Below are 9,452 nucleotides of genomic sequence, written 5' to 3' on the forward strand. Positions count from 1 at the left end.
GCAAGCAGTGGCATAACTGCAAAAACAAGGGGGATATCAAGTACTGAATTAGTAGGGTGCCCACATGCTGAAATTACTGCCCCCCCAGGCTCATTAAGAAGTAACCGTGCATTAACATTTGAAGATATGTCTGGTTGTTGCAGGGATTGTATTCTCTTCTTTTCACTTCAAAAATCAAGAATATAGGCTATGTTTTTTGATCAGGACAAATGGCTGTCCAGTTATTCTGCTGCACCTGGATGCAACCTCTAATAGATGACGCGACACCAGCTGCCGGTGTTTCGTCATTTGCCGTGCTCATCAGCACTCAGACCTGCCACACAAACACCAGTTGCGTGAGGAGAAAATCCATCGCTGAAAAGCCCGATTCTGTTGCCAGAGCAACGCTTTCACCCTCTCCCCTCTGTTCTCAAAGCAATGTACCAGCAAACTCTTTGCATTCCCGTCTCAGTCGTATCGCGAGTATACTCATACGCGAGCACGACCGCTTTGATTTGTATCGCGAGAGTAATACAGGAGCTGAGCGAGGCCGGTGACCTCATCGTCGTCGCGAGGCGGAGCGAACGGCTGCAAGTTTGGATGAACTTCTGATTTGAACGAGCCGAGAGGCGCTGGGCAGAGTGCACGGACAACAACGGGCACAAAGACGAAAACCCCCAGAGGGTTTCTGCTGCAAGCTCTTTACACCCCGGTTCGTTTTACCTTTACTGACCGTGACGCTCTGTGTGTGTCGGCGACTGAACAGCGAGAGCGTTATATCTCCTCCCGAAAACGCTGACAAGGTGGACATTAATAAAGGTGAGTGCGCTCTCTTCTCCGACACTCAGTCGATATCAACACCGTTAGTTTTTGGTGGGCAGCAGTCCTGATGATAATGATTCATTCGATATCTATGAATTCTACTATCTGGGTAAACGTTCATGTTATCCACACAAGGACTGAAGGTAACGACCCGTAGAGAAAACTACAATGAAAAGTTTAGCTAGCAGTCGGGTAACGTTAATCAGAAATGTTCGCGGTTCGTACAGCGCCTTAATTTCTCCTATTGTCTCATTTAGTTAGCTCTTTCTTATCAATCACTGTCGTTATCTAAACATTTCATTTTGTTTAGCCACCATTCAGCTGATAATTTGTTCTTGGTGGTTCTCCATAACACGATTCAGCGTCAGAAACAGGAAACCTTGCAAAATGACCGTCAGATAAAGGTAATTGTTGTTTAGTTCCGTTCCTCCCCTGGCTGCTTTGTAATTTGGGATGGCTAGTTGCTACCGTTTTTGTGGGTTTCCTCTCCGCCTCGACCCCACTGTCCATCTTTTTCCTGTGATCAATGCAGAATGTATTAATCTTGTCATATTTCTCCTGAAGCCTATCTTTCCTGATGAGGCTTTGAGTGCATTTTGTGGTAAGGCATTGTTGTCGTTTCCAGGGGTTGTTTGGATATTTGTAATACTTCACCAGAAGCTCTGCAAGGTGTGGATTCTTAGAAATCGTTCATGGAGGTGCGACCATGTGTTGGTTTTTGCAGTTAAAGTTTTGACTTCTTTGTCTTAAAACCTTGGTTCTGGTGCTTAAGTGAACAGTGCACACATAGGAGTTTGCAGGTAGTCAAACGTCAAACTAAACCAGTCAAAACCAGTCTCATTAATCAAAATGGCCGTTTCTGGAGTCTAGTCAGGTTTGAATATATTATGACACTGCCACATTTAAATACAGTGTCATGAATACTTTGATCATCAAGTAATTTAACAGCAGAATGAGCAAACTGTATTATTTAAGTAAAACCAATAACACTCTAGGTTGATTAGGACAACTCCCAGCACTCCCTGAAGTTGGATTATATGCAAGTGTATACCCAAGTGCTTGTGCCTGAGCTCCCTTCTACCCTAATAACACCTTGAGAGGGATGTTTTTTGTAATGGACCCCTGTAGCTGCTCTATATTCAGTTAGTGATGCCATCTCCACCTGTGGAGTCTGCCCACAGCCTACCAGCATCTGTCCTCCAGGGGGCATATACACACACGCATAAACACTGTGCTTCCTTTTTTGACAGTCCTAAATGGACACGTCAAAGAGATCCCATTTCTATTCATCAGGTGACCAGGGAGGGTCAAATTCTCAACCTCTAACACAACAGCAGCATTAGAAATAAATGCCCTCCGAGATGGCGTTTCAACTACTTTGTCTGCTTTGCTTTGGCTGATGCAGCTGCTGCTGCAACAACCCCCAACCCCCCAAAATCATGTATTAGCAGTGGAACATCTCATGGCGTCACCCCTTCTATGTCGGTGCCTGTGAATGCCAAGGATGAACAGATCTGGAGGCTGTGCCGCATTTACACTAGTAAGTAGGCTGTGGAAATCGAGTGTGTAGATGGAGGCGCACATGTTCTGTAACACGTAGCTGTCGAATTAAAGGGGAGGTGGGAAAAAGAAAAATGTCAGTGTTGCTGATGAGCAGCTAAAAGGTTATCAAAGGCCTTGTGTGATGTAGAGCAGCTGAAACATTTCTCTAGGTTTTCCTGGATTAGTCAGATGGATTTGGTAGAAACTTGTCTTTAGGAATGCTTCACATTTCTTCATTGTAATCACACTAGCAGGTCCTATTGAGAGTTTCAAATGAAGAATTACCCAGGACCTTATTTACTGGTTGCAAACAAAAAATCTCTAGGTAGAAATTTGTATCAGATACACTGTGATTGGGATGTGGTCACGCTTCAAAAATCCTTTAATGTGTAGCCTAGGCCTGTCTGGGACCGGCAAGATTTTTGGCAGTGCACACAGAGAGAAATCTGGCAAATGCAAAATCAGGAAAAAGAGGGCATTTCAGTCTCCGTGCTGGCCAGCTTGCATTTTCACTGTCTACATGAAGTGTATCAGTGACAGACGAGGTCTTACCTGGTTACGACCTCCCATATAAGCGACATTATGCCTCTCTTCCTTCCCCAACGACTTTGTTGCATCTCTGCTTTGTTCTCCCCTCCTGCTGCTAATTCTTCACTTTCCACCTCCCACGATTCCCTCCTCCCTTCTCCCATCAGTGACAGTGCCTTTTCCTCTTGTCTTGCTTCCTTCCTGTTGTTGAAGGCATGCCAGGACTGACATTCTCATCATTTCTGTCCACATCACTAACCTTAATGCTGCTTCTCTCTTTCTTTCAACCCCTCTCCTTTGTATTTTTTCCTTCATTTTTCATTTCCTTTTATGTTTCTGTCTCCTTCCCCTTTTTTGCTGTCTCTCTGCATGCTGGAGATCGGAATGTGAGTTCTAAGGATTTGGGGTGGGCTGTCTCTTGAGAAATACAGAGCAAGAAATATTCTTTAACAGTGAATAGATCACACAGCTGCTTTATGAAACTGCTTGACCCTGGCAAATTTTTTTTCCATCAAATTTAAAGACATCTTTCTTGCTCAAATGCTGTGCATATTTGTATCATAACCTGAACATAATAACACCTATTTTAAGAGTGTTGTGTTAAATGCATTAGTAATTGCAACAGTGGAATCACTCCAGGGTGGTTGTATGATACTATGCTAGCTAATTAGCACTTTCCATTATAGGCATTATTCACACTGCAGACAAGATATGTTAACTTTGTAAGGTCTGACAGGAGTAGGTTACAGGGGGGAAATGTCTGATGATGTAATGGAGTCTGGTGTCATGGATCAGATAGTGACTTTCCTGTGAACAAAGTGGCGGTTGCTTGTAATGAAGACATGTTGAAAACAGATAAACTGAGGGTAAATGCACACCTGCAGTTGAGTGCAAACATTTGCATTAATTACTTTAAAATGGCAATAAGAGTAAAATAAAGTTTTTTTTTTCCCTCATCAACATAATATTTAATACACATAAAAAGAAAGTTATAGTAAAATAATGAAACTTGTAAGGTAAATGGTCTTGTTCTCATATAGCGCTTTTCTATGCATTGCAGCCCACTGAAAAGCACTTTCACACTATTTGGCCATTCACACTCACACATTCACACACCAGTGCCATCTCTGGGAGCAACACCCCGACATGTGGACTGGGCAAGCCGGGAATCGAACCGCTAATCTTTCAGTTGGGAGATGACCCGCTTTACCTCCTGAGCCACAGCAGTGCAAAAGTTTCTAGGTCCTCTCTCTAACCTCCTCGAACCTCTTGTGGCACCCTCTGAGCAGCGTTTGTATACTTTTAGGTGTAATTTTAGCCCATTCTTCATGGCATACTTGTTCCAGGTCTACCAGATTGCTTGGCTGTCTGCTATGTACAGCCCTCTTAAAATCAATCCACAGGTTTTCAATGATATTTAAGCCATGGTAAAACATTCACCTTATAATTTTAAACCACTCCTGAGTTGACTTTGCTCTGTGCTTTGCATCACTGTCCTTTTGAAGGATCCACTGCCTCTTCATTTTTAGCCTTTTGACTGATGGTGTGGCTGTGATAGACTGGCGACCTGTCCAGGGTGTACCAGTGTCAGCTGGGATTGGCTCTACCCCCCCTGCGACCCTTGTTAGGATAAGAGGTATAGTTAATGGATGGATTGATGGGCTGATTGTAGGAGCCTCTGCTTTCAAATCTTCTGATATTAAGCTGCCATCATTCCTCCTCCCACTTTATGCAGGGCTCCATAGAGAGTTTTTTTCTTGCCACACTTACCTGTGTGAATTATGACCAAATAATTCAGCTTTGGTCTCTTCAGGCCACATAATCTTTCTCTCCTCTTTCACTCCAAACGTGCTGCCTTAAGGCTAGAAGTAAGCAATGGTTTCCTGCGTGGTTTTCTCTCAAACAGTCCAGACTTGTGCAGACTACTTTGACTGCGGAGAGGTCCCCTGCTGTTTGTTTTGGATTCTTACGCAGTTCTCGAACAAGATTCCTAGCACCTCTTTCAGTGATGGTATCATTCTACAGAGGTTCTGGCTCACAGGCAGCCATAAACAAGTGAATGAAAAGCCTCACACTCACAACCTTGATACTTTAATTCAACTTGTATCAGTTTAGAAGGATGTCAGTTTAGCTGTCTTTCTAAAGGCATTATTGCTGATTTTTTTTTTCCCATTAAACTAAACCTATACTAGTTTCTTAGTTTAGTATTGAATTGCAGAATGAATGGAAAAAAACAAACCATTTTGAGATCATAGTATCATACAAAGATCACTGACACCAAGTTACCAGTCCGTTTTGCCACAGAACTGATTCTCATTATTGGCTGTGTGTGAATGTCCTACAGCCACCTGTCTTGAATGATAATCCAGCCAGATGAACTTGTAACCATGCTATTCATTCAGTGGGTAATTGGGCAAGGCCAGTTTGCTGAGGCAGTGAAATCCAGGAAGTATTTTTAAACATTTTATACAGTAAACAGAAAAACGGTGTCCCTGAAGACTTGAGCTCGGCTTTGTTAGAAAGCCTAGGTTTGTGTGCTCTGACACATTTGAAGTGCAAGCCAGCATATTGTTTTCACTTAACAAACAGCCCTTGCGGTGTTTCCTCTGATATGTGAAATTGCATATCTCTTTTGATCCATGCTCTACTGCAGAGGATAAATCGGAAACCCTGTTGAGGCTTTCTGCGGGATATGTCAGGGCCTTTCACAGCAGCAAGGGAATAAAAGAGCGAGCACAAGGAGAAGCAGTTAATTTTAGCTATTGCACCCGAGGTGAGGAGACTTATGAGCTAAATATTCCTTGAATCACTTTCTTTTTCTCCATTTTCTCCTCTCTGTCTGGGGGAAAAGCTTCTTAATTAGGGCTGCATGAGTGGATTATAGCTTATAAAAGCAGTGTGGACAAAAAAAAAGGCTCAGATTTCAGTTGTGACAGATGAACAAAAAAAAAAAATCTCTAAAAACCTCATGAAACAATGACTAGGCAGGCTAATCCATGCGAAAGTAAACAGAAGGAACATATTGTACAGATGGAGAGCCCTGAGAGACAACAGCTTAGATTTTATGGGAACAGTGCTAAATGTGGTGAGCATTAGCTAGGAATAATAATTGTAACAGTGTAAGCCAAGGTGGACAGTTAATATCTGACAAAAGCATATTATTACAACCTAAACAAATGAGAGAAAGATCATGCAATATGTCTATTTTCGTGGGGAGTAAACAGTAGTACTAGTATTTTAGAAGTGCTGGAAAAATTTGGCTGACCAGTGCCAGTAAATTTAGATTTTAAGCCAGCAGCAGATTGTAAAGAACATTAAATCTACAGCAGGTTGATATAGCTGGACCTAAAGAGATATTATACCTTCTTTTTTTTTAACCAACAGTAGAATGCATTACTGCATGTAGCCTAATCTTTTGCTGTAAACCACATGTTTCTATAATTACTAATTAAACAAGTTGGAATCTTTTGCCAGACGGCACATCTGATAGGGCTGCACAAATAATCATTTTTCAATCTGGATTCAGACATCTATGTAACATAATGAATTTGCACAACTATTTGAAACCACAAAACACATAATGATTAAGTTTTGAATACAAAACCCCCCTCATAATTCCATGGAGTGAAGGTGGGTCTTACCAGTTTGCGTTTGGAGAAGGAAAAGTTAATGTGCATAACTACAGACAAGCTTGTGAAAGCAGCCTCCCTGTAAAAATTGGATGAAGATTTGGTGTTTGGGCCATTAGCTACGTCTGTCTATAGGTGAGCTGTATGCAATAGATATTGGTCCAGAATCGTGTGAGGAGATTGTGATTCAATCCTAAATGAGAAGGTCGTGATTCACACTAATCGTGCAACCTTAATATATGGTTGAACAGTTTATCCTATTTGTATTTATTCATTCATTTTGACCTTTTCAAGCTGATGCACGAGACGCATCCATGATGAACTAGTGTTTGAATATGGGTCACATACTCTACCTGTCTTTGTGATCCTTCTGCTGACCACGATTTAATGTAGGTTTGACACTACTCAGCTTTGGTGTCATACGTAGGGTTGACATAGCTTCGTGTTGCTGATGTCTAGCTACGAGTGTCAAGCCAACAGCTCTATCTAGCTGATATTTTCAGACAAGGTCAAGTATGATTGTGTTATTTAGTCGGGATCTGTTTAAAACTGCATTCAACAGCCATAACATAGTGGCTGTGTGGTATGAATTGTCAAGTGCAGATGTAACGTGTTCATTATCCTGCATCAAAAACGGGTTCGTGTGTGAAACTGATTATTCTCTCAAGATGTTTTCAAGCCTTTGACTCAGTGATAACACCATAAGAATGGAACTGAGCTCAAGGACAATAAATCTTATCCCCAAACATGTATGGAAACATTACTGAAATTCCCACCAACTGCCTTACCATCTGTTTTCAAGCAGACAGAGCTCTCAAATTTCTGTCTTGGTGGATGACTAAAAGGATGTCGCTCCTGTTGGCTGTCTGGGCTGGTATTAGTAATAGAAATGCTGTCCTGACCCTGTCGGATTTGTTAATTGCTGCTGTCGCTCTGGTGCCATTTTGTGAAAATTAGAGTGTGTGTGTGTGGCTGCAACCTGAAACTTATGCAAATTATTTGTCAGGAAATCGCATAGCTCAGTCAGGATTGGACTACTGTCAGTTTGGAACCAGGTTGACTTTTTTTGTACAGCTCAAGGATATTGGCTTTAGTAAAATACATTTTTGGCAGTTTGAGCTCATTCACCTTTATAAAGTGATTGAATGAATTTATTATTTTCTGTTCATGTCTCTCCTCTGTCTCTGAAGACGGGCTTTTCACCCTGCCTTTGTGGCTTTTTACGTTCAGATGTTGATGCACAACATACTCTGGAAACTAGCTCTTTTCTAGCATAACCTGGCTCTTAGTAAACCAGTGTTGGAAGCAAGAACCGCAGCAGTCTTATCTGCGGAGACTTGAGACAGTCTGTCTGCCCCTGTGTTTGATAAGGTGCCGATACACCACTTTAGCAAAGGGCAGTATTCACACTTGAATAGAAAACAAAACTTTGCCTTGAGTTTGCAGAACTGAAGTTGGTGTGATAAAAGATGAAAATCTGTTCTGAAATCCTAAACTGATTTGTGAAGTAGTACCAGTACCACAATCTTGCTCTCAGCAATGATGATACTTTCTCAGTTTCAGAGTCTCCCTCCCTCTCCTCGCCTTTTCAACCAGCACTGTGAATCTTCAATGTCTGTGTTGCATAAAGACTTGAAAGATTATTATTGTTTGTGTGTTATTTTGTTTCTCTATACTTGCAGTATGAATTAGATGAAAATCAGACAATGTTTTTTAACCAATTCATTCAGAAAACCATGTCATTTCATACGGTTTAGCTGCTGTACCTATACCCATAGAAAGTTGTTTATATTCCACAGGCTGGCTGCTGATGAACTTCATGATTGTCCCAAAGAATATTCTGGAAACGTCCTGTTTACCAAATCTACTTTGTACTGGCTAATGTGCTGTCCATGACAGTTCAGTCACCAAGGAACATGGCTAATGCATTGTCACACATATTCCCCTGGAACATGTGACCCATCCTCACGGGACTGTGTCGGCATCCAAGCATTCTGATGGTGTGAGAAGCTACTCGATTTGATGCCTGAATTACTTGGGTAAAATCTGTAAAATCAAAACACGGTCAATTACATAGTGCTCACAGTTCTGCTTTTATCTTATGCATACCCTTTAGACTTAGCTATGTTTGTGATGAAGCCCAAATAATCTATACTTACTGTTCTTACTCTCATATCAGTGGAAAAAGGAGACTGTACCAAAGTTAAGACCATCCATTAGAGTTATTGATTATTGTATTCATGCAGGATTAGTATGACTGGATCAAAGGATCTTGAAATAAAAAGGAAAATTCAGTCTGGAGGGGAAACAGAGGCAGGGGATTTATGGAAGACACATCCAGGTCATTGTTCATCACTGTTAGATGAATATGGCACAATGTCTTCCGATGAGGAAGCAGAGGCTGAGGGCTCAGACGTGGACTCGTCCATCACCCAAGCTGAAGTCACTGAGGTAGTCAAGAAGCTTCTCTGTGGCAAGGCACCGGGGGTGGATGAGATCCGCCCTGACTACCTTAAGTCTCTGGATGTTGTTGGGCTGTCTTGGCTGACACGCCTCTGCAACGTCGCATGGCGGTCGGGGACAGTGCCTCTGGACTGGCAGACCAGGGTGGTGGTCCCTCTTTTTAAGAAGGGGGACCGGAGGGTGTGTTCAAACTATAGGGGGATCACACTCCTCAGCCTTCCCGAGAAAGTCTATGCCAGGGTACTGGAGAGGAGAATTCGACCGATAGTCGAACCTCGGATTCAGGAGGAACAATGCGGTTTTCGTCCTGGCCGTGGAACACTGGACCAGCTCTATACCCTCTTCAGGGTGGCGGAGGGTTCATGGGAGTTTGCCCAACCAGTCCACATGTGTTGCGTGGATCTGGAGAAGGCATACAACCGTGTCTATTGCAGCGCCCTGTAGGGGGTGCTCCGGGAGTACGGGGTCCGGGGCCCTTTGCTAAGGGCC

The 9,452-nt window shown here is 42.5% G+C and overlaps 1 protein-coding gene across 1 annotated transcript in view; it reads left to right on the forward strand.

Moving 5' to 3' along the window:
- The first annotated feature begins 509 nt into the window (after positions 1-509).
- sipa1l1 (signal-induced proliferation-associated 1 like 1) overlaps positions 510-9,452 on the forward strand; it is a 70,549-nt gene continuing 61,606 nt past the window's right edge. The window contains 1 exon segment of the mRNA XM_020604087.1: positions 510-798. The gene's annotated coding sequence lies outside the window, so the exon portion shown is untranslated.

This window comes from Monopterus albus, unplaced genomic scaffold, assembly GCF_001952655.1.
Source record: "Monopterus albus unplaced genomic scaffold, M_albus_1.0 scaffold63.1, whole genome shotgun sequence".
In the NCBI taxonomy this organism is placed as follows: Eukaryota; Metazoa; Chordata; class Actinopteri; order Synbranchiformes; family Synbranchidae; genus Monopterus; species Monopterus albus.